This window comes from Triticum urartu, chromosome 7A (assembly GCF_056163025.1).
Source record: "Triticum urartu cultivar PI428250 chromosome 7A, HENAU_Tu73, whole genome shotgun sequence".
NCBI lineage: Eukaryota > Viridiplantae > Streptophyta > Magnoliopsida > Poales > Poaceae > Triticum > Triticum urartu.
Genome location: NC_141879.1, coordinates 697,485,177 through 697,511,693, shown reverse-complemented (window position 1 = coordinate 697,511,693; position 26,517 = coordinate 697,485,177). Strand labels below are relative to the sequence as shown.

The window sequence follows — 26,517 nt, the reverse complement described above, 5'->3', positions numbered from 1 at the left end:
ATAGTGCCATGCAGCGCTGGGAACTCCATCAACGCGGCATGCAGATGGTGTGCGGCCGTGATGTGATGGCCAGCGCGACGGCGGACCGCAGCGGAACGTACACCATGAACATGGTCTCGGCCACCTGGTCGCTGCTCGCCCCTCTGCTTGACAACCAGTGCAACCATGTGATTAATTAGCTAGAAACGCCATGAGCTTTGGCGTTTCGGCCTCGGCAACAACGCCAACATGCTTGGCGTTTCCATGTGGAGCGAAAACGCGAGCTAGCTTGGCGTTTGAATGTGGAGCTGAAACGCGAGATATCCCTGCGTTTCTATATGGAGAAGAAACGTCACGGACTGTGGCGTTGCTAAAAGGGTCAGATCGTGAAATAATTTCATGTCAAGTTCACTTTGTGGTAAAGATTGCTGAAAAGGTCAAAATAGTGATTTCGTCCCTCTCCCGTCCCCGAGGATGGGATCGATGTGTCCGAGTAGCTCCTGCGATGAGGACTGACATGGCACCGTATTGGGAAGCAGCGGTCCCCGAATAGTGACAACTAGTCCAGCATGGACTTTAGGACGAATTTGCGGCAGCCCCACCACCCACTGGTGCTTCCCCTGAGATTGATAGAAGACGTACCTCGATACAATGAAGGTGGGCACGTGTGCCTGGCTAGGTCCAAAGCACCTGAGATTGCAGCCTGAAACAATCTTACCAAACAAATCAGAGTAGAATATATCGTAGGGGAGACAATTCCATTTTTTTAACACGGTACAATGCAGGTGTCTACATACATACATACATACATACATACATACATACATACATACATACATACATACATACATACATACATACATACATACATACATACATACATACATACTGTTATGAACCAGCTAGGGTTCAAGGTTCTTCCTGATACAATTCAGATACAATTTGTGGGCAGAGGTAGGAGAAGAGGGGAAAGGATACAAAGAGAGGATCTAGGTTCTAGTCTTTTCTTCCCCGTGTTCTGCTCTCTGAATCTCCTCATATAGCTGAGTTGCTTGCCGTGCCTAGAATCCCCTCCTTGCGCTGGGCCTCGAACACTCGAGCCAATCTCCTGTTGCGTCGCGCGGCCTTGGGCCTCCGTCCTGAGCTGGGTCGTGCCATGACATTCCCTACCCCTTGAGAGGCGACTTGCCCCCAAGTCGACAGTAGAGGAAAACACTGATGCAGAACAAAGGCTTCTTCCCAAGTATCATGCATCATTGGTCGCCCTGTCCAACATACCTTCACCCGTGGAGTTGTCTTGCCGCCAATAGACACCAGCTTGGTTTGCAAGATTCTGGCTGGAGTGAGAAGTGCCAAATCGCGTGGAGCTGGTGCAGTCGTGTCTGGCTCCACCTCAGTGTTTGGCGGCAGGAACTGTTGGGGAACGTAGCAGAAATTCAAAATTTTCCTACGTATCACCAAGATCTATCTATGGAGAAACCAGCAACGAGGGGAAGGAGAGTGCATCTACATACCCTTGTAGATCGCTAAGCGGAAGCGTTCAAGTGAACGGGGTTGATGGAGTCGTACTCGTCGTGATTCAAATCACCGATGATCCTAGCGCCGAACGGACGGCACCTCCGCGTTCAACACACGTACAGAACGGAGACGTCTCCCATGCCTTGATCCAGCAAGGAGGAGGGAGAGGTTGATGGAGATCCAGCAGCACGACGGCGTGGTGGAAGTAGCGGGATTCCAACAGGGCTTCGCTAAGCGCTGCGGGAGGAGGTAGATGTGTCACGGGAGGGAGAGGGAGGCGCCAGGCCTTAGATTGGTTTGCTCCTCCTTTTCCCCCACTATATATAGGGCCAAGGGAGAGGGGGAGGCGCAGACCTTGCCCCTTCCTCCAAGGAAGGGTGCGGCCAAGGGTGGGGAGGAGTCCATCCTCCCCAAGGCACCTCGGAGGTGCCTTCCCCTTGTAGGACTCTCCCCTTTTTTTCTCTCTTGGCGCATGGGCCTCTTGGGGCTGGTTCCCTTGGCCCATATAGGCCAAGGCACACCCCCTACAGCCCATGTGGCCCCCCGGGGCAGGTGGCCCCACCCGGTGGGCCCCCGGGACCCTTTCGGTGGTCCCGGTACAATACCGATGACCCCGAAACTTGTCCCGATGGCCGAAATAGCACTTCCTATATATAATTCTTTACCTCCGGACCATTCCGGAACTCCTCGTGACGTCCGGGATCTCATCCGGGACTCCGAACAACTTTCGGGTTACCGCATACTAATATCTCTATAACCCTAGCGTCACCGAACCTTAAGTGTGTAGACCCTACGGGTTCGGGAGACATGCAGACATGACCGAGACGTTCTCTGGTCAATAACCAACAGCGGGATCTGGATATCCATGATGGCTCCCACATGTTCCACGATGATCTCATCGGATGAACCACGATGTCAAGGACTTAATCAATCCCGTATACAATTCCCTTTGTCTATCGGTATGTTACTTGCCCGAGATTCGATCGTCGGTATCCATATACCTTGTTCAATCTCGTTACCGGCAAGTCTCTTTACTCGTTCCGTAACACTTCATCCCGTGATCAACTCTTTGGTCACATTGCGCATATGATGATGTCCTACCGAGTGGGCCCAGAGATACCTCTCCGTTTACACGGAGTGACAAATCCCAGTCTCGATTCGTGCCAACCCAACAGACACTTTCAGAGATACCTGTAATGCACCTTTATAGTCACCCAGTTACGTTGTGACGTTTGATACACCCAAAGCACTCCTACGGTATCCAGGAGTTGCACAATCTCATGGTCTAAGGAAATGATACTTGACATTAGAAAAGCTTCAGCATACGAACTATACGATCTTTAAGCTACGCTTAGGATTGGGTCTTGTCCATCACATCATTCTCCTAATGATGTGATCCCGTTATCAACGACATCCAATGTCCATGGTTAGGAAACCGTAACCATCTATTGATCAACGAGCTAGTCAACTAGAGGCTTACTAGGGATATATTATGGTCCATGTATTCACACGTGTATTACGATTTCCGGATAATACAGTTATAGCATGAATAAAGACAATTATCATGAACAAGGAAATATAATAATAACTAATTTATTATTGCCTCTAGGGCATATTTCCAACAGGAACTTCTTCAATTGGGACACATGTATGACATTGTGTATCTTGGACTGGGGTGGTAATTTGAGGCGATAGGAAACAGCTCCAACTTTCTGCAACACCTTGTACGGCCCGTAATATTTGAGAGACAGCTTGTGGTTGCACCGCGCCGCCAAGGAGTTTTGTAAGTATGGTTGTACCTTCAGGAAAACCTGATCACCTACTTCAAATGATCATTCACTGCGGTGCTTGTCTGCTTGACGTTTCATCCGCTGTTGCGCCTTGAACAAGTGCTGTCGAAGTAGTTCGAGCATCGATTCCTGCCCAGCCACCATATCTGCCAACTCCGGAGTAGATGCAGGGTTTTCCAATCCAAAGGGACGTGGTGCATAACCATACAATGCCTCAAACGGGGACCGACCCATGGCTGTATGGAAAGAGGTATTATACCAATGCTCAGCCAAGGGAAGCCAACGTACCCACTTGAGTGGAGCATCATGGGCAAAGCATCCGAGGAAGGACTCCGTGCACTGGTTTAACCGCTCCGTCTGTCCATCAGTCTCCGGGTGTCGGGCAGAGCTCATGTTTAGAATGGTGTCCGACAGCCGGAACAACTCTTGCCAAAAGGTGCTGGTGAATACCGGGTCCCGGTCTGAAATGATGCGAAAGGGCATACCATGGAGACGATAGATCTGATCAAAGAACAATTGTGCCACTTGCTCTGCTGTATAGGGGTGCTTGAGGGGGAGAAAGTGACCATATTTCGTCAACTTATCTATGACCACGAGTATCACATACATACCTTGTGACCTGGGTAACCCTTCCACAAAATCCCAACTAAGGGTGTGCCAAGGATGGGGTGGAATGTCATGAGGTTGCATGAGCCCGGGCTGCCTGCAATGTTCCTTTTTGGCACGTTGACACGCCTCACAATGCTGCACATACGCTGTTACTGAGTCCTTCAGCTTGGGCCATGCAAACAAGCGTTTGATCCGTTGATATGTTGCCAACACACCTGAATGACCACCCACGGCACTGTCATGCATGCTCTGGATAATATGTTGTTGAGCCACTTTGTTAGAGCCCACCCAAACATGCCCTTTGTAGCGGATCACCCCTTGCGACAGACTGAATCCTTGAGCATTATCTGACGAGATAGCCAACTCTGTTAACAACTTGGTCGCATGTGCATCGTCTGCATACCCAGCCACAAGTTGTTCCAGCCACACGGGCACCGAGGCAGAGATTGCTAGTAGAGAGGGAGGCTGTGGATGCCGAGATAAGGCGTCTGCCGCCGCATTGTTTACCCTTTTTTGTATTGTATTATGTAATCGAGACCCATGAGCTTCACAAAAGCTTTGTGTTGAATGCCCGTGCTCAACCTCTGATCAGACAAGTGTTGTAATGCTTGGTGATCTGTGCGGATCACGAACCTCTGATGTTGCAGATATGGTCGCCACTTGTCCACAGCCATCAATAACGCGAGACACTCCTTCTCATATGTGCTGAGGGTCTGGTTTTTAGAGCATAGTGCTTTGCTCAAATACGCCACCGGGTGACCTTGTTGCATCAAAACAGCTCCGACCCCTTCTTTGCATGCATCAGTTTCCAATACAAATTGTTTCGAGAAATCCAGAACGGATAACACAGGGGCGCTCACCATTGCGTGTTTCAGTGCTAAAATGCTTCCTCAGCCCGCGGAGTCCACTGAAACCGGAGCCCTTTCTTTAACATCTCAGTCAAAGGTCGACTTATGATGCAATAATTATGAATAAACTTGTAATAGTAGCCTGTCAAGCCGAGAAACCCACGCAATTCCTTCAAATTCGTCGGCACTGGCCAAGTTGTAACCGCTGCAACCTTTGTTGGGTCTGTAGCCACTCCTTCCGCCCCAATCACATGACCAAGATACTCTATTTTCTGCTGCGCGAAAGCACACTTGGAGCGTTTGATCACAAACTGATTCTGTCTCAGAATCTGAAAAACAGCTCTTAACTTTTGAATGTGTTCCTCCAATGTGTGACTATGCACCAAGATATCATCCATAAATAGCAACACTCCTTTGCGCAGTAGGCCGTCAAATGAAAAATTCACCACTCCTTGGAACGTCGACGGCCCTCCTGTAACTCCAAATGGCATCACCAAGAACTCGTAAAGCCCCTGATGTGTGCGAAAAGCTGTTTTGAACTCGTCTCCCTCTGCCATACGAATCTGATGATATCCTAACAGCATATCCAACTTAGTAAACCAACAGGCCCCGGCCAATTCGTCCAACAGTTCATCAACGATGGGTATGGGGTACTTATTCTTGATCGTGATTGCATTCAGCATCCGGTAGTCCACACAGAATCGCCATGAACCGTCTTTCTTTCGCACAAGTAACACCGGGGAGGCGAAGGGGCTGGTGCTCAAACGAATGATCCCTTGTAAGAGCATTTCCTTAATCTGACGTTGAATCTCGTCCTTTTTTGTGGTGTGTAACGATATGGCCTTGCACTTACTGGTTGGGCACCAGGAATCAATGGTATTTTGTGATCTTGGGCTCACCGAGGAGGTAAGGATGTAGGGGCTTGAAACAAGTCCTGGAATTCCACCAATAACTCTGCAACCTCAGCTGGCATCGCTGTGTTTGAAGATACAGTCCCTGACAGTGTGTTCTGCTCTGTCATAGATAGCAGATCTTGTTCCTGATGCATAGCTCGTACCTGAACGCCATGCTGAATTGCTCCCCGGCGTAGCAAGCCATGCAGCTTGCATGCTGATATCTGCTTGCAGCGTGTTCCCGTTTCCTTGATACCAGTCAATGTGACCCGATGCCCGTCATGAGTGAAACGCATGGTCTTGTGACGCCAATGAACCCACATGGGGCTGTGTTCTTCAAGCCAATCTGCCCCCACAATAAGGTCATAGCATCCCAGTGGAAGAACTTTCACATCTTGTTGGAAGGTATACCCCTGTGTCCACCAACACAGTTTAGGTATCCACTGCGAGCTAGTCATCGTGGCTCCTCCGGCCACCACATATTGTGCTGGAGCCATCTCCTGAGGCTGCAGATGGAGGTCAGCGGCCAATTTCTCATCCACAAACGAGCAGTTTGCCCCTGAATCCACCAAGATCAGGATACTACGCTTGCCAATTATGCCATGGAGGCGGATGGTCCGTCGACGAACTGACGTCTCTGGTTTGGAAGCTGTTGATAGAAGCATGACCTCTTCATCGGAACTGGAGTCTGGTTGTTGTTGCGGATCAGGGGGGTCGTCTAGTTGTAAAACTTCCAAGAGTTCCTCCATGACATGTATCGGTACCTTGTCCGGACACTTGTGACCCCGTGCCCATGGCTCGCCACAAGTGAAACAAAGGTTCTTGGCCTTCCTGTAATTGCACAGTGCCTCGAGTTTTTCTGCAACTTTGCGTGAATCATCAGTAGATGTTGTATACTTTGGCTTGTCATTGGAGGAGCTATGACGATTTGATTGTCGAAAGGACTTGCCCGATGACTGAGGTTGTTCGTGCACCAACTCCGCCTCCTGCAACAAAGCCAAACAGCTAGCAGTATCTACATCTTCAGGACGATGTAAAACAACGGCAGAGCGAATATCAGGACGAAGACCAGCAGTATAGTGCTCCACAAAGAAAATCTCATGAGTGTGCGGGTCAGCAAGCAGAATTTGATGCCTAAGCGTGTCGAACTTCGCTATATACTCCTCAACTGTGCCTACTTGACTTAACAGCAGCATTTGCCTCATGTAGAATTTATGTTTATCACGACCCCATTTTTTTCTAACCGAAGTACAGAAATCATGCCAAGTCGCAACATCCCGGCGCTTCTGAAGCATTTTGAGCCAGAGCGCCGCATTGCCCACACAGTTCAGAGAAGCGAATTTTACTTTCATCACTTCAGACACACTGTAAATCTCAAAGTATAGTTCGCAATTATCAAGCCAAACTTGATAATCGGTCCCGTCGAACTTGGGAAAATCCATCTTGGGTGTGCTACCAAAGGGAGGATGGTGTGATGTGTGTGACATGCGACACTCTTCTGGATGAGACTCTCTGTCGAACAGGTGGGGTGCATAATGGGGCATACCATTGGTCGGAGGCAGACCAGAGGATCTAGGATCCCCTAGAACCGGCCCCCGATGTTGGGGATGCCCGCCGTGCCCATTGGGCCGATCCACGCCATGGGTGCGCTCCTCCACAGTTGGTGGTGTCGCGGTGGTGTTGGCTGGATCAGGTGGACGCGATGGCGACGATTCGAGCGCCTCCAGCCGCGCCGTCGCATCCTCCGCGTGGAGCTGGAGCAGGGAGGCCGACTCGGTGAGAGACTTTGTTGTGGAATCCATTTGCTGCATCCAAACGGTGACACCCTTGAGTTGTTCGAAGATCGAGTCGAGCTTGGCGTTGGTCGCCGCCCCTGCTGCTCCACCATATCCATGGTGGCCGAGATCTGCTGCTCTACAGCGGTTGGCCCACGCTTCTTCGGCGCCAGATCGCCCCAATCGAGGCGGAAGTTCCTGCCGAAGGAGAGGATTTATAGCGGCGGACAAAAATCCGTTTGAGGGAGTACTGGATTAGGGGGTGTTCGGGTAGCCGGACTATACCTTCAGCCGGACTCCTCGACTATGAAGATACAAGATTGAAGACTTCGTCCCGTGTCCGGATGGGACTTTCCTGGGCGTGGAAGGCAAGCTTGGCGATGCGGATATTCAAGATCTCCTACCATTGTAACCGACTCTATGTAACCCTAACCCTATCTGGTGTCTATATAAACCGGAGGGTTGTAGTCCGTAGGCAATCAACTCCATATACAACAATCATACCATAGGCTAGCTTCTAGGGTTTAGCCTCCTTGATCTTGTGGTAGATCTACTCTTGTACTACCCATATCATCAATATTAATCAAGCAGGACGTAGGGTTTTACCTCCATCAAGAGGGCCCGAACCTGGGTAAAACATCGTGTTCCCTGCCTCCTGTTACCATCCGGCCTAGACGCACAGTTCGGGACCCACTACCCGAGATCCGCCGGTTTTGACACCGACATTGGTGCTTTCATTGAGGGTTCCTCTGTGCCATCACAATCAGGAAGGATGCCTCCTCCCGTCTTTAAAGATGGCGCCATTGCTAAGGGAGCCTTGGTTGTCGGCCAAACCCTCCGGCTAGGTGGTTTCCTCATGACCGCCTGTTCGGCTGTTGCGCCGACGGTGACCTCTCGGGTCATCAAAAGCAACCTACACATTAGCTCGGAGCTCGTCGAGCAGCTAGATCCAATGGAGCTCTCTTCCGTAAACGAGCTCCTGGATCGCATCGCCGCCCTGGGGGTCGCTACGAATTACGACCAGGTTGGGCTTAAACCCAATCTAAGAGAAATTAACTCTCCCCAAGTCACCCACCACGTTGCCATGGTAGAGGCGCAGTGCGGCGACCCTTCAGGTGGCCCCATTTAAGAGCCGGATAATTATAGGTCCGAAGAAGTCATGTTTCAGGTGGCCCCATTTAAGAGCGGATATCACGCTTTACTAGGGTGGGAAGCATTCACAATCTTCCAAGCAATACCCCATTACGGGTACATGAAGCTTAAGATGCCCGGGCTGAATGGAATTATCACTCTAGCTAGTGATCCGGACATAGCACTCCGCGCCGAAAACAAGACGGCCGCATTAGCCCTTGAGGCGCTATCCGAAGCCTTAGTGGCCGAGGAACTGACTGCGCTGCGCTCCACGGTTAACAGGGATGATGTGATACTCGATAAGAGATCCAAATCCACATCCTTCAAGCCAGCCGACGAAATAGTCAAATTCCAGGTCCATCCACCGGACCCCAATAAAACAGCTTCAATCGGGGCACGACTGAACCCTAATGCAGACGCCGCACTACGAGAGTTCCTACGAGAGAACTGGGACATCTTCGCCTGGCACCCTTCAGACATGCCAGGGATCCCACGCAGGCTGGCCGAACACAGCTTAAATATCCTAAAAGGATTTAAACCTGTCAAACAAACCCTTCGGCGTTTTTCCGAACCCAAGAGACAGGCTATGGGAGAGGAGCTAGCCAAGCTATTGGAGGCTGGATTCATCAGAGACATAAAACATCCGGACTGGCTAGCAAACCTGGTGATGGTACCAAAGAAGGACAAATCCTGGTGCCTGTGTGTCGACTTTAAAGACCTTAACAAGGCTTGCCCAAAGGATCCCTTCCCCCTCCCCCGCATCGATCAAATTATCGATGCCACCGCAGGACACGATTTGTTGTGTTTCCTCGACGCATACTCCGGTTACCATCAAATCAAGATGGCAGAATCAGACCAAGCCGCAACAGCATTCATCACACCATATGACCCATTCTGCTTCAACACAATGCCCTTCGGGCTAAAAAACGCCGGCGCAACATACCAGCGCATGATCCAGACATGTCTGGCAAAGCAGATTGGCAAAACAGTGGAGGCGTATGTGGATGATGTGGTCGTCAAATCAAGACATGTCGAATCCCTAGTAAACGACTTAAGGCTTACATTCGATAACCTCGAACAATATGACATCAAGCTCAACCCAGAAAAATGCCTCTTCGGCGTTCCAGTCGGAAAGCTCTTGGGCTTCATTGTATCCGGTAGAGGAATTGAAGCAAACCCAGCCAAGATCCGAGCTTTGTCACAATTGGATGTCCCAAAGGACCTTAAACAAATACAAAAATTAACCGGGTGCGTGGCGGCTTTAAGCCGCTTCATCTCCCGCTTGGGAGAAAAGGCACTACCCCTTTATCGCCTCCTTCGGCGCACCGAACACTTCGAGTGGACGGATGTCGCCACGGCCGGACTTGATGAAATAAAAGCCATATTGGCAACAAACCCAGTCCTGGCCGCGCCAATCACCGGCGAACCAATGTTATTGTACATTGCAGGAACACACCAAGTTGTCAGCGCAGTGCTCGTTGTCGAGCGGGAAACGGATGGACACAAATTCCCCCTTCAAAGGCCGGTCTACTACGTGTCCACTGTCCTCACTCCATGCAAATCACGGTACCCGCATTATCAAAAGATTGCATACGCGGTATTCATGGCATCCCGGAAGCTACGACAGTACTTTCAAGAGTGTTCCATAACAGTAGCCTCGGAAGTACCACTCAACGATATTATCAACAACCGCGACGCAACGGGCCGGATTGCAAAATGGGCCATCGAGCTTCTCCCGTTCGATATAACCTATAAGCCACGGCGAGCTATTAGATCGCAAGTTTTGGCCGACTTCGTCGCAGAATGGACGGAGGCCGAGCTCCCTAAAGAGTACGGCACATATTCAAACTGGATTATGTATTTCGACGGCTCCAAAATGTTGGCCGGACTGGGGGTGGCGTCGTCCCGACGTCCCCCATAGGAGACACAGTCCAATATGTGCTCGAGATCATGTACATGGATTCCAACAATGCAACCGAATATGAGGCCCTCCTACATGGTCTCCGGATAGCAGTATCCATGGGTATCCAGCGCCTAGGGGATTCAAACCTCGCGATATCCCAAATAAATGGAGACTTCGACGCCAAGGACCCAAAAATGGTAGCTTACCGCAACGCCGTCCTAAAAATGTCAGCTCGGTTCGAAGCGCTGAAGTTTCACCATATAGCCCGAGAAAACAATCAAGCAGCGGACGTCCTGGCACGCATCAGAGCAAAACGTGACGCAGTCCCCCCCAACATATTTTTGGAAAGATTGTTCAAGCCATCCATAGCATGGGAGGGGGAACCCGCAAATAACAGCCCGGACCCAGCCGCACCACTCGACGCTGAACAATCTGACACAATTGGAGGCTCTGCCAATGAAATTACACCTTCAACCCACGTAATAATGGCGGTCATCGCCCCGTGGACAGAATCATTCCTAGCCTACCTTACTAGGACCAAAACGAGGCCCGCTGCATAGTGCGGCGATCTAAAGCCTATAGAGTCCATGAGGGAGAGCTTTATAAGAAAAGCACTACTGGAGTCCTTCAAAGGTGCATCTCCGAAGAGGAAGGGAGGAACCTTCTGGCTGAAATTCATGCCGGACTCGGTGGTCACCACGCCGCTGCTCGGTCCCTTGTTAGCAAGGCTTTCCGTACAGGCTTTTATTGGCCGACGGCCCGGGCAGACGCTCAGGACCTAGTCCAACGATCCGCTGGTTGCCAACTTTTTGCCAACCAAAGCCATATGCCACCCATCGCACTCCAAACTATACCCATCACCTGGCCTTTTGTGGTCTGGGGGCTTGACATGGTCGGACCCCTTAAAGGTGGGACCGATAGGAAAAAATACTTACTGGTCATGGTGGATAAATTCACCAAATGGATAGAAGCCAAGCCTGTTAAAACGGCCGAATCCGGACCTGTGATAGACTTCATATCCGGGGTTGTACACCGTTATGGCGTCCCCCACAGCATCATAACCGATAACGGTACAAACTTTACCGCCGACGAGGTAAAACTCTGGTGCAAAAACATGGGCATCAAGCTCGATTATGCTTCCGTCTATCGCCCACAAACCAACGGCCAGGTCGAACACGCAAATGGTCTTATCATGAGCGGCATTAAACCCAGACTGGTGCGGTCCCTCAAGGAATCTAACACGCACTGGGTAGAGGAGCTCGACTCCGTGCTATGGGGGCTGCGGACCACGCCAAATCGCACCACCGGATACACACCATTTTTTATGGTATACGACGCAGAGGCAGTTCTGCCCTGCGACATAATTCATGACACACCTAGAGTGCGCATGTACGAAGAAAGAGAAGCCGAGCTCGATTGGCAGGACAACTTGGACGCCCTGGAGGAGGAGCGTGACGTGGCAAAAGCCCGTTCCGCATTTTATCAACAGCAGGCCCAAAGATATCAAAGCAGAGAAGTACGGGCCAAAAATTACAATGTTGGCGAACTAGTTCTACACCTACTGGATAAGAAAAAGGACAAACTCAAGCCCAAGTGGGAAGGTCCATTCATAATCGACCAAGTCTTGACTGGCGGGGCGTACCGCCTGCGAGATGCGTCGGATAACCGACTCGAGCCGAACCCGTGGAACGCCACCCGTCTCCGAAGATTCTATGCTTAGCGCCGGACTCTGTGTTCGTCTCCTTCCTCTGTCCATTTTTTGCATTTTTCTGTCTTACATTTCTCTCCTTCCCCTCTTTTCTTTTATAGCCCTTAAAGGCTCATCTAGTGACGCGCCACTCGCGCTCATTAAACCCGGGGGCTTCTTTAACAGAAGCTTATTTATACGGGCTTCACGCCCAACACATGCGTCAAACTTCCGCATGTACCTTTTTCTTCACCATTATATGCATCGATATGACTTAAGTTTTGGCCAAGCTGGGTTGCCTGGCTCCTGTGCTTACCCCTATGTTCCCGATTGTTCGGCTAGGCGGTAAAGGGAGCACCCATGCGATTGTTACTGCCGGGTCAGCCGGATGTGTACCTCAGACTGGGTGAAGCCGAAAGCTAGCGTTCTTAAGGGAATATTCGGTCGGTGAGATAAAAGATGATATTTTTACTCATTTTATGCGCCCCTAGATACTTTTTTCTGCGTCTTTTTATGCAATCCGGACATGCACTTTAGGGCATGCCTCCCAGCGAAAGGAACCCCTAACGGAACTATTCTCTCTGGAAGATGTTTCTTACTAACCATGTAATATAACATAACTAGTTGGGCACTTGTCTGATAAAGCACTAATGACCCCTACGCCTGGTCTCCACGCATACCACGGTTCTTATATAACCGCTATGGTATTCGGACACACTCCGGACCGTCAGGTCCCGAGGTTGAAGCGGAAAGGTCGGCAACGACAAACGATCTACAATCCGGCTAGAAGGCATTACACATGTCAATTCAAAATTACATAGTCATTCTGACTGATTGTATTCCTCTTCTATACCATCTAACAGGCTGTCTAATTTACAGTCCTGCTGGGAATACTTCACGGCCAACTCTACTTGGCCGTATACTAAGCTCACAAGGATCTCCTTCCCGTCAGGCCCCACTGGTCCGACCTCGGCCATGTGGTTTGGGTCAGACTTCGTAAAACAAGTCTTCACCATGGCCGAGGCTTCCCTAGTGCCTTGTCGGCAGGCCAATATCTTCCACAACCGGAAGCGCCGCCGAGCTCCCTTCAGCTTCTCCGCAAGCTCTCCAAGGCCCTCGGGCATGGAGTGGGCAGGCCATAAGGCTTGGGCAATGCCTCGCATCTCCTGCCGAATTCGCTCGTGCAGTTGCATGAGTTCGGGAAGAAGGTCACCCGTAGAACCGGGCATCTCCTCTGCAGGACGACCTGTGAGAATCCCTACAGACATTACTCTGTTAGTCAACTTCCTCGCCGAACTCTTTTTTCAAAGTTCGTTCAAGCACTTACTAAATATGCCGCGTCGAAGTCGCTGATTCTCCTTCGTGGAGTCCGACAGCTGGCCACGAACATCTTTAAGTTTGACGTCCAGCCTGGTGTTGGCATCCTGAAGATCATTCTTCTCTCGCCTCACCTTTGTCAACGTACTCTCACCGGCCTTTAGCTGGCGTAAGAGTTGTTGCTTTTCTGGATCGAGTCCGGCGCCATCTGCAACATGATTTGTCAGATTTGCACCCACACCGCACAATACTAATATTTCGAAGTGTACCTTACCTGAGGGGGTCTCTTTGGGCTCCCCCGCTGCGGCTAGTGCGGCCTCTAGTTGGGCCTTGCACTTTTCCAGCTCCTGGGACAGTACAGTATTCTTCTCTGTAAGAACCTGCATATTAAATGATCCTTAAATCAGTTGCTCTAACTGTTTCAAGTCTCGGGGGCTACTAGTATATATATATATATATATATATTTGACCAAAATTTTCTTACCCGTATGTCTTTTACATACTGCTCGTGGCTTTGGCTAAACCATTTTGAGCGGCACGGAGGTATGCATCTCCCGAATTAAAGGCATCTAAAGCCTCTTGGGAGAAACAAGCGTCGCGTAGAACTGTCCGGCGACGCCTGTGGTTCATGGCACTATCCACTTCAGAATTTGTGGCAGACAGCCTGTCCGCATCCTCTGTCGGAGGAGCGTCCGGTGTGCGCCTTGTGCTCGCCTCCGCTTCCTGGCCAGACGCTGGAGCCTGTCTGGTAGAGGCGCGATTGGCAACCTCTCCGGATGTAGTCCGGCGAGGTCTCTTCGTTCTGAAGATAGCACGAACGTTAATATGCCCTGATAGAATAACACCAGGGAGACAGAGGGTGCGCTATACCTTTGCGCCGGCATCTCAGTCCGGACTACATTCCTTTTTGCCCCACGGGGCCCTGCGGCCCCTCGTTGGCTAGCTGCCGCAGGTTCGGCCTCCTGCCTCGGAAATCTCCCCTGCAAAACACGGTTGTCGTCAGAAACACCGGAATACGTGAGAGTGGAATCTCTCTCAAGGGAATGAGACTCCAGTTTCTATCACCTGGGAGGCCGGGATTAACCCTGGGTAATCAGCCGTGATGGCTACCAAGGTATTGTCCTTGCTTAGCTGATGGAACACCCCGTCGATAAGCTCCACCGATATGTCCGGATCCTCTTCGGAGTCCGGATCGAGGGACCGTTCTGGGTCCTCGGGCTGTGGAGGGCGGCTGTTTATATCCTTTACCACCTGTCGCAGTTCCTGCATTGAAGTCGTTAGACTACATATCTAACCGTGGGAGTATAAAACAAACGGGCAAGCGCAGTTGTTCACTTACCCAACTGGGAGGATCGTGCATAGTAAATCCGGCCTGCGGGTTGACGCAAAGGAATTCCTCCTTTTCTCCCTTGTACAAAGAGGATAAGATCTTTACTAGAGCGGAAGCTGAGGCCATCCCCTTACGACCGTAACGGGTGGCGTCATCCTCCCCGTTGAAATCCCACATGGGGTGGCCTCTATATTGAAGTGGCTGCACCCCCCGCATAATGCATGCGGCCATGTCCCCGATCATGGTTAGTCCGGAATGAGCCAACAGTCTTATCCGGCCCATCAGGTAAAGGACATCTCTGTCGCTTTCTCTCTGAGAGCTCCGCGGACGACAGCTCAAGCGTTTCTTCAATGGAGCACTGTTGAACTCAGGGAGACCGACCCGGATAGGGTCCGGCAGCGGGACGTCATCTATGTAAAACCATTCTGAAGGCCAGTCCTCGGACGCCTTCTTTGGGGTTCCGGATAGGTATCCGGTCCCGGCGATGCGCCATACTTCGGCTCCGCCCACTTGGTATATAGACCCCTTTTGCGAACGGGGCACCAGGCAGAATAACCTCTTCCACAGCGCGAAATGAGCCTCAACGCCTAAAAATAGCTCGCAAAGGGCGACGAAACCCGCAATATGCAATACGGAGGCAGGCGTGAGATTGTGCAGCTGGAGGCCGTAGAACTCCAGAAGCCCGCGGAGAAATGGATGAATTGGAAATCCCAGTCCCCTTATTAGATAAGGGATGAGGCACACCCGCTCTCCTTTAGAAGGATTGGGGGTGCTCTCCACTTGTTTTCCACCATTGTAGGTGGCGAGACCGGCTCGGACCGGGACCATGTATGCCTGAGGGAGAAATCCCTTGGCCTGAAGCGACACTAACTCGGTATGCAGGATGGTGCAACTCTCCCAGTCCCCGGGTTTGGGACCGGAGGGGCGAGGGGAGGAGCCGTGACGGCTGGTCATGTTGTGTCGGAGTAAATAACCATGGGTAGCCTAGCCGGCTCCCCCTGGCCCTTCTAAAAAATTACGAGCCGATTCGGCCCTCAAGAATCCAAGACACGGGGTCGCCTTCCCCTTGCCGGCTGTCTCCAGGCTGGCTATCAGAAGGCGGCCCGACTTCAGCCCTCATGAAGAAAAGTCACGGGAGGGCCGGCTTCGAGAAGCCGGCCGCGGGAAGGCCGACTCCAAGAAGCCGGCTCCCATAAAGCGGTCAAGATCGTACCCTCGAAGTCTGCACCCACGAAACGGCGATGTGATGGGGCGTGGCTACAGTGAAGCCTGCCACCCCCGAATCCCGGAGCACGCCTGGCACAGTGCGCCGTACGGGTGGCCATGACCCGTCCGGCGTAGCACTGTTGCCACGTTGACCCCGATGTCATCCACGATGGGCTACCAGTACGGCCCACGGGCGGTGGGCCCCTTCGGGCAGAGAGACACCCGAAGGCGGCCAGACCTCCCCCAGTCGGCCCAAGATAGAGCCGGCTCCCCACAGCCGGCTTGCCACCTCCCTCGAAGAAGACGCCCCATTAAGGAGACAAGACGCGGTGGGGCTACAGTGATCGCCCACCGGGCGGCGGCACTGTAGCCACGCCCACTTCGGCGAAACCCTCGTCATCAGGATTGAGCAACAGTAACCAGCCACCGACAAGGCCCTAGCCAGTGGGGCCTGCCTGTCGACCAAGGAGCCGGCAGCCGACGGGACCCACTAGCCGGCGGGCAGCAGCCGGCGCAGAAGCCGGAGAGCGTAGACACCGACGGCTGGGCCCCGCGCCCAGCTGGATTACCATTGTGCCCCGGGGGGGTAGGCCTATATAAACCCCCCGGGGCATCCATGCAAAGGGATGAATCCCTGCTAGTTTCAGACACCACATAGGGAGGAGAAGAGAGCAAGTCATGCCCTTCTTCCTCCTCTCGCCAAACAGCTCAAGGAGCACCGTGTAGCTACTTGTTTATCTAGTGACCATGCAGAGACCCCGCAGAGCAGCAGTAGGGGTGTTATCTCCACGGAGAGCCCCGAAGCTGGGTAAGATTCGCCGGCGTGCATGTCTTCGCCTCATCCCGTTTCCAGGCACCGGTGACGTCTTACTGGCTCCCACAATGATAAGCCACCCGTTGGCATATGTCGCACCTACCACCTGACATTTGGCACCCACCGTGGGGCCAGGTGCACCGCCGTCCGGAGACCTGTTCTAGATGGGAACCCTCTTCCTCCCCCGCGAGCGTAGCCAGCCCGGCACGCCCGATGGCGCTTGCCACGACGTGCTACAAGGCCTCACCAACATCTGTGCGGCGAGCAACCTCGCCGATCTCCTTGACAAGACTCTCATCTCTGACGAGCTCGCCTCCGACGCGGGCACCGACCACCTCGTCAACCTCCTCGGCCAGCTCCACGTCTCCGGCGAGCCTGCCGTGGACTTGGAGTCGTTTGGCTCCACCGATCCGATGCCTGTCGACTCCGACACGGCCTCACTCGACGCGTTCCCCACCAACGTCGCGATCTACAACGACCCGCTTCCCCGGGCCGATGGCTGCGACGCTGTCACCACCGAGGTGATGGTCATCAGCCACGGCGGCGCTTCTGACGAGAGCGCCCACGAGGCCCCGCACGCAGCGGTCCACGACTTGTCCATCCCCCTCCCGGCCGATGCCGACGCTGAAGCACTGGAAGCTCGCCGCCTTGCCCTCCTCGCGGAGGGCCGGAAGTTGGTTTCCATAAGACGCCTCGCTGAGGCCCACCGATGTGAGGCCGACCACGCTGCCTTTGGCACGCCGCCCCCAGGCGGGCCTAGCCGGGCCGGCGTTGTCAGACAGCGCGGCGCTGTCATCGCCGATACGCTAGGAGTCGACCGCCCAATCTACGCTACTCCACTCGAGAACCTGCGCGCCGCCCAGGCGGCCGTAGGCGAGCTAGATGGACCGGGGGCCGAAGAACTCCCCCACATGACCCGACGCATCCAGCAGCTGATCGATGCAGCCGCGCAGTGGCACGAAGCCGATGCCCGCATGGAAACCCTCCCCCACGCCGAGATCACGGCGCGACGTCCCGGACGCCGACTACGGGTAAAACCCGCGCGCGGCGCGAGAAAGAACCGGCTGCCAGCCAAAGCCAAACCCGACTCTCCATCGAGCGAGACGCAGAAGGCCACCCCCGCGCCGTGGTGTGGCGGGGCAACCCGCCTCCGCCCCGGCCCCATGGAGAGAGATATCCCACCCCGCCGCCTGTTGCGCATCCGACTCTCAGCGGCCGGCTAGGTCGCCGCGAAGGAGTCGGCGAGAACAACGCCCGCCATCGGATGGACCGCCTGGCGCGATCCCTGGCGCTAGAAGAAGAAGACGACGTCGGCCCGCCTTGCTTCGGCGCCCGCATCCGCGACGAGCCTTTCCCCAAAGGGTTCTCGCTCCCAAGAGACACGCCCAAGTACAACGGCTCCGTGAAGCCGAAAGATTGGTTGATCGACTACTCCATGGCGGTTAACATAGCCAACGGCAACAGACGTGTTGCCGTGAAGTACGTGCCCCTCATGCTGTAGGGCACGACGCGGACCTGGCCCAACAGCCTCAAGCCATACAACATCAACAGCTGGCTAGACTTCACAGAAGCCTTCGTCCGCAACTTCACCAGCACCTACAAGCGGGCTCCCAAACCCAGACAGCTCTCCTTGTGCGTGCAAGGCCCCGCCGAGTCCACTCGCGACTACCTCACGCGTTGGGCCGAGCTCCGCAACTCTTGCAAAGGGGTGCACGAGGTGCAAGCCATAGAATACTTCACTGCCGGGTGCCGAGAAGGCACCCTCCTCAAGCACAAGCTCCTCTGCGACGAGCCGACTACCCTCGACGAGCTTCTGATCATAGCGGACAAGTACGCCACCGCCGACTCCTCGATGAAGACCAAACTCCGGGTAGACACGTCCGGAAAGGTACTCAACCCGGCACTCAAGACGCCGGCTGGGGACTCCGGCCAACGCCCACACCAAAACGACCACAAGCGCAAGGGCCCGGTGCCGCCCTCCACCAGTCGGCAGGTGGCCACAGTCGAAGACGAGCAGCCCGAAGCGCGGCCCGCACCCAAGAAGCAGAGGGGCAGCAAGCCGGCTTGGCAGCCGGCCTTCTCCTACGAGCAGACTCTCGACGCCCCGTGCAAGTTCCACAACGGCGCGAAGCCGTCCAACCACACGACCCGGAAGTGCCGCTGGCTCACCCGAATCTCTAAAGGCGAAGGGCTCGCACCGCCTCCGCCTGCCGGGCCGCCGCCTCCGGCTCCGCAGCCGCCGGCCGCTCGGCCCGCAGTCGGAGCCGTGCACGACGAGTTCCCCGACGAGCACGCCGCCTATGTCATCTTTACAAGTCAGCCCGAAGACCGGCGCAGCAAGCGCCGAGAGCACCAGGAAGTCAGCATGGTTGCTGCCAACCCCGCCGAGCACATGCACTGGTCAGAAAAACCTATCAGTTGGAGCCGAACCGACCACCCATAGGTGATGCCGTCTCCCGGCTCTTATGCGTTGGTTTTGGGTGCCACCCTTGCAACGGATAGACGCGCTGCCCGATTCTCTCGCGTGCTGATAGACGGCGGGAGCAGCATCAACATCCTGTACCGTGACACCATGGAGAAGCTGAATGTCAAGACGAAGCAACTCATGCCTACTCGGACTGTGTTCCATGGCATCGTACCCGGCCTGTCCTGCGCCCCCATTGGCAAGATCAAGATTGATGTACTTTTTGGGGACAAAGAGCATTTCCGCCGGGAAGCGATCTGGTTTGAAGTGGTGGACCTAGAGAGCCCTTACCACGCATTGCTTGGCCGACCCGCCTTGGCCAAGTTCATGGCAGTTCCCCATTATGCATACCTCAAGATGAAGATACCGAGCACCAAAGGCGTCATCACCATAGCCGGCGATTATAAGAAGTCCTCTGAGTGCGCAGCAGCCAGCAGTCAGCTGGCCGAGTCCCTTGTGATTGCCGAAGAAAAGAAAATGTTGGACCGAGTCGTGGCCATGGCCGGCAAGCAGTCGGCCTTGTCCCCCGATCCCAAGGAGCATGATGCTTAAGGATCTTTCCAGCCGGCCAAGGAGACGAAGAAGATACCTCTTGACCCCGAGCACCCAGAGAGGTTTGCCGTCATCGGGGCAAACCTAAACAGAAAATGGGAAGGCGAGCTCGCCGATTTCCTCCGTGAGAATCGGGACATCTTTGCATGGTCCCCCAAGGACATGCCGGGCGTTCCGAAGGAATTCGCCGAGCACAAACTACACGTCCGAAAAGACGCAAAGCCAGTCAAACAACCCCTCCGCCGACTGTCGGAGGAGAAACGCAGGATTGTGGGAGAGGAGATAGCCCGGCTTCTGGCAGCCGGCTTCATTATGGAAGTTTTCTTGCCAGAGTGGCTCGCCAACCCGGTCCTCGTGCTAAAGAAGAACAACAAGTGGCGCATGTGTATAGACTACACGAGCCTCAACAAGGCCTGCCCCAAAGATCCCTTTGCCCTGCCAAGGATTGACCAAGTGATAGACTCCACGGCCGGATGCGAGCTGTTGAGTTTCTTGAATGCTTATTCCGGGTATCACCAGATAAAGTTAGATCTAGCAGACCGCCTGAAGACCGCCTTCATCACGCCATTCGGAGCCTTCTGCTACCTGACTATGACATTCGGCTTGAGAAATGCCGGTGCCACTTTTCAGCGTTGCATGCAGAAGTGCCTCCTCAAGCAACTCGGCAGAAATGCCCACATCTACGTGGACGACATTGTGGTGAAGACGGAGAAGCGCGGCACCTTGCTGGAAGACCTCAAGGAAACATTTGAGAACCTACGCCGGTTCCAAATCAAGCTTAACCCCGAGAAATGCGTGTTCGGAGTGCCAGCCGGCCAGCTCCTAGGCTTCCTGGTCTTCGAACGCGGCATCGAATGCAACCCAGTAAAGATCAAGGCCATTGAGAGAATGGTGATTCCCACCAAACTTCGAGACGTCCAGAAGTTTACCGGATGCTTGGCCTCCCTGAACTGCTTCATCAGCCGGCTCGGAGAGAAAGCTCTTCCCCTCTACCGCCTCATGAAGAAGACCAACCACTTCGAGTGGAATGACCAAGCCGATCAAGCTTTTCACGAGCTGAAGAAGATGCTGGCCACGCCGCCTGTCCTGGCGGCGCCGACTGAGAAAGAGCCCATGCTCCTCTACATTGCCACAACCAGCCGGGTGGTCAGCACCGTCATCGTAGTCCAACGCCCAGAAGAAGGCCGAGCCCAGCCGGTCTAGAGGCTGGTGTACTATTTGAGCGAGGTACTGTCTACCTCGAAGCAGAACTACCCGCACTACCAGAAGATGTGCTACGGCGTGTACTTCGCCGCCAAGAAGCTGAAGCCCTACTTCCAAGAGCATCCCATCACGGTTGTATGCACCGCCCCGCTGGCTGAGATCATAGGCAGCCGGGATGCATCCGGCCGGGTGGCGAAATGGGCCATCGAGCTGGCCCCCTATACGATCTTCTACCAGCCTCGCACCGCCATCAAGTCCCAAGCATTGGCCGACTTCCTCGTCGACTGGGCTGAGACCCAGTACCTACCGCCGGCTCCCGACTCCACTCATTGGCGCATGCACTTCGATGGGTCCAAGATGCGCACCGGCTTGGGAGCCGGCATCATCCTCACCTCTCCCAAAGGCGACAAGCTCAGATACATGCTGCAAATTCACTTTGCCGCCTCCAACAACGTGGCCGAGTACGAGGCGCTCATACACGGGCTCCGGCTTGCCAAAGAACTTGGCATTCGCCGGATCCTATGTTATGGCGACTCGGACTTGGTGGTCCAGCAATCATCCGGCGACTGGGATGCCAAGGACGCAAATATGGCAAGCTACCGCTTCCTCGTTCAGCAAATCAGTGGGTATTTTGAAGGATGCGAGTTCCTCCACGTACCACGAGCCGACAACGAGCCAGCTGATGCCTTGGCTCGAATAGGCTCCACTCGGCAAGCAATACCAACCGGTGTCTCTCTACAACGCCTCCTCAAGCCGTCTATCAAGCCGTCTCCAGAGTCCGATTCCATCTTCGTGCCGCCTGACCCCGACGCAGCCGGCTCAAAGAACCAAGCAGGTGACCTGGGGACTTCGGTAGTTGGCCAGGGGGTATCAGCAGGCGGCTCAGGGACTTCCGTAGTTACGCCCGACCCGGGGACTGCCTCACCCGGCTCGGGGACTGCGGTAGTCAGCCCGGAGACTACACCAACACAACAGGCGGCAGCCGACTCCAGCATTTCACCGCCCAGCCCGCCCGCCCTGGTCGCGGTAGCCGTTTTGGCAATAGAAGAAGTCGCAGCTCCGTCATGAGCTCAATCCATCATCAACTTCCTAATAAACCAAGATCTGTCGGCTGACGAAGTAGAGGCAAGACAAGTCCAACGCCGAGCCGGAGCATACACAATCGTCAACAGAGAACTCGTCAAGCGCAGTGTCACTGGAGTCCTCCAGCGATGCGTTGAGCAAGAGAAGGGCATCGCAATCCTCAGAGACATCCACCAAGGAGAATGCGGCCACCATGCGGCCTCAAGATCACTTGTCGCCAAAGCCTTCCGCCATGGTTTCTTTTGGCCGACTGCTTTGGATGACGCCAAGGAGTTAGTTAAACATTGCAAAGGGTGCCAACTCTTTAGCTCCAAGCAACACATGCTGGCTTCAGCACTCAAGACCATTCCCCTCACTTGGCCCTTCGCCGTTTGGGGACTGGACATGGTGGGCCCATTCAAGACGGCGCGCGGCGGCATGACACATCTGCTTGTCGCCGTGGACAAATTCACCAAATGGATTGAGGCAAAGCCGATCAAGAAGCTGAATGGGCCGACTGCCGTGACATTTATCACAGATATAACAACTCGGTACGGCGTACCACACAGCATCATCACCGACAATGGCATGAATTTCGCCAAGGGAGCCTTGGCACGTTTCTGCGCGACGCAAGGCATCCGGTTGGACCTAGCGTCCGTCGCCCACCCGCAGTCAAACGGCCAGGTCGAGCGAGCCAACGGCCTCATCCTTTCCGGCATCAAGCCCCGACTGATCGTACCATTGGAGCGTTCAGCCGGCTGTTGGCTTGATGAGCTGTCGGTTGTCCTCTGGAGTCTGCGCACTACACCAAACAAGTCAACCGGCTTCACTCCTTTCTTCCTCGTATATGGTGCCGAGGCGGTCATCCCAACTGACACCGAGTTCGACTCGCCTCGGGTAACCATGTACACGGAAGCCGAGGCCAAGGAAGCACGAGAAGACGGCGTCGACCTGCTGGAAGAAGGCCGGCTGTTAGCCCTCAGCCGGTCCGCCATCTATCAGCAGGGCCTGCGCCGCTACCACAGCCGGAAGGTCAAGCCAAGATCCCTAGGAGGGCGATCTTGTGCTCCGGCTGATCCAGCGAACAGCCGGCCAGCACAAGCTCTCGGCCCCTTGGGAGGGCCCCTTCGTCATCAGCAGAGCCTTAGGCAACGACTCCTACTACCTGATCGACGCGCAGAAGCCGAAGGCACGAAAGAGAGACGACTCCGGCAAGGAGTCAGAACGACCATGGAACGCCAACCTCCTCCGAAGGTTTTACAGTTGAAATGCAGTATGTATCACGCTAACTTTTGTACTAAATACGAGACAATAGGCCCCCCGAGGAGAGCTCGGGGACTGCCATCTTTTATCGATGAATGAAAAGTATCATGCTTATGGCCTTGTCATTGCATTCACTTTTTTCCGTCCGGCACCGGGTTCGACTAGTCGGCCCGGGGACTGGCCGCCTGGAGTTATATTAGAAGTCCTACCCGCAGTCAGACAAGTAGTGTGCCGGCTCCCAAGCCTTCTCTTGCCAAAAGTCGCAGTTCGAAGAACCGGCTGTCCGGCTGGCAAGAGTTAGGGGCAGGAACGGGTGCCCACACGAAAAACGGCTAGGGACTAACGGACTAATATAACAAAAGCCGGTTTTTCTCCCACCGCCGACCGGCTACCAGAGTAGCCGGCCGGCCGGCTTCCATTCACCTCGCTCCAATCTAAGAAAGCTCGAGTACTTGCCTTCCCAGAAGGGGAAGGCGGCAAAGGAAACAGCCTAAGGATAAAAAGCATACATGAATGGAAACCAAACACGCAATAATATTTACATAAAAGACCTTCAAAAGGCCAGCATTCAACATAGTTCGAATACACCCCCGGTGGGTGGAACTGCGCAAGTTTAATAAAAGTTGTTCAAAAGGCAACAAGCAGGAAAAAACAAGGACGGCAGACTAAGCCAAGGGAGCGACTGGCGAGTTGGGCAGGACGGTGGAGACGGAAGTGCCGGCTGGAGGAGTGGCCGGCTGGCGAACCTCGGCATGATCACCGCCTCCCGCAGAGGGCGCGCTAGCACGCGCCTCGTTGCTGGAGGCACGATCAGGCTGAGGCTGGCTGGCCGCTTCACCTGTCGGCTCAACGTCTTCGCCTTCCTCTCCTTCGTCGTCTTCGCCTTCATCGCTGGAGGCGATCTCCTCCGCCGAGTCTTCACCCGCTGCCGGGTCCAGCCCGAACCACTCCTCCGGCTGGGCAACGCCGTCGTCATTGATTTCAGGAGCGAAGACGCTGATGTCAGTACACTCGGCGATCGTCGAAGCGCGCTGAGCGATAGCCGGCCGCACCTCCTCCAGCTCTTCGTCGGCCTCCAGCCGCCAGGTGGGCAGCTGGTCCAGGTTCAGCCCCGGATACCAAGCTCGGACGAACTCCAACACGCGCCCAGCTCCAAGCCGGGCCGCTGATGCTTTCCAAGCCTCGAAGCGGCCAACCGCAACTTCTAGCCAGTCGGCAGTCCGACTCGGGGTGCGGGGAATCGTCTCGCTTGGCCAGAGGGCGGCCAACACCTGCGCCCCGGCGCGCTGGAGGCGGCGGAGCATACGATGAGCCGGCTGCAGCCGCGCTTGGACCGCCAAGAGTTGCTCCTCAAGCGTCCGACTCACGTCCGGCGCGATGTCGGCCCCTGCCTGACGGCGCGCTTCGCGATGGGCCTCAATGGTTTGGGCAGCAAAGACGGAGTAACTGGGAAAGTAGTCTGCACAGAGAATAAAAAGCAGCACAAGTCAGAACAAAAATCAGGCGGCAAGGGGCATGCAAGGAGCGAGGAACGCGGCTTACCGTCGATCAAATCCTCAATACGGCCGAAGCCTTCATTCAGCGCTTGCCTGGTCTCAGCCCAGCCCGCCGCTTCGGTCTCAAACTCGGCTTTCAGGGCGGCTTCGTTATCCTGCGCCTTCTTCAGGGCCGCCTTGTGGCTCTCCTCCTGGTCAGCCAGCTTCTTGGCCAGGCGGTCACGCTCCAGGACCAAGGCGTCGTACTCAGTTTCCTTGGTGCGAAGGGCGGCCTGCGCCTCGCTGAGCTGCCCCCTCAAATCGGCATTGGCTCCTGCAAGCATGAAGACAAAGGAAATTAATAAGGTGAAGTCATCAAGGAAGATCCGACCCGGCTACTCAGCAGTCGGCCCGAATCTCGGGGACTACACCCAGTGGGTGCGCTGACGCGCCCCCACAGGAGATGAACGAGACAAACACGCACTCCGGCTGCTGGTTAGGTCCTCAGTTCTCCGGCCGAGCTCCTGAGCCTGGGAGTTGAAGGCGGCTGCGCGAAGGTTATGATACTCCTGAAAGATTATACAGGAAGCAAGGATAAGTTAAGTTGTCAGAACCTAGTAAGTTCCAAGCCGCCTGCGCAGCAGCTGGCTCGGAACTCGGGGACTACACCCAGTGGGTGCGCTGACGCGCCCCCATGGAAGAAATCGAAAGAACAAAATAACCAAGGCCAGAAGACTCACCCGGATAACGGCCCACGTCGAGAGAAACTCTTGAGTGTATCGCTGCAGCGAGGTGGCCTGAGCTTGAAGCCGGTTCAGGACCTCCTGGGCTGCCGCGTTCAGCTCGCCCGTCCCCCCGCTGGGAGTTCACTCAGACGTACTGGCGCGGGCCGCCTCCAGGGCCTCCGCCGTCTGGCTGGCGCCCGCTGCTCGGTGCGGTTCCGGCGCGAAGGCGCCACCCCCTGCGCGCCGGCATGATGCCGGCTGCACCTCGAGGCCGGCCCCTGCCGCCGGCTCGCCCCTGGACAACTGCTCTGGCGCCGCAGCTGATTGGCCGCTTTGGCCCGCTCCAGTCGGCGCCGTCTGCGACGCCTCCTCCACGAAGATCATGGGGTCCTCCCGCCTCTCCATCACCGGCGGGCCTTGGTCGACCTCCTCCGACGGGGGCACGGGAACGTCGGGGGCCACGGCGCGGAGGGGAACAACGAGCAGCGGAGGCCGATTGTGCGAGGCCTCCGCCTCCGTCTCCGCGGTTGCCGCCTTCGCTCGGGCCTTGGCCGCCGCGTCGGCCTGCTCCTTCGTCGCCTGGGTGGCCCTTCGCTCCGCCGCCTCCCGCGCGTTCCGCTCCGTGGCCTCCTTAAGGTCGGCGCGGGGATCCACGTGGCAGGAGCTTGAGGACCCTCCAGTCGGCCCGACTACGGAGCCGCCAGGACCTCGCTCGAGAGAAAGCGGCGCCCTGTCCGGCAAGAAAAGAAAGGTTTAGGAGAGTTTCGGACGAAGAAGACAAAAAATATATACGCAAGACATTCAACGACTTACGCAGAGATCGCCTGCGGCTGCTTCACCGCCTTGCGGAAGCGGGCCGCCTTCGCGGCCGCCTCATCCCGCTTGGTCGCCGCCATGGAGGCCTTGGATTTTTTCGGCCGGCTGCTGAAGAAGGTCGACGTGGCCCGGCGCTTCTGCGCGCCGCCACGGGCAG

The 26,517-nt window shown here is 55.0% G+C and overlaps 1 pseudogene; it reads right to left on the bottom strand.

Annotated features, from left to right (window-relative positions):
* Positions 1–28: 28 nt before the first annotated feature.
* On the bottom strand, positions 29–25,949 carry LOC147961722 (uncharacterized; annotated as a pseudogene).
* Positions 25,950–26,517: the final 568 nt, after the last annotated feature.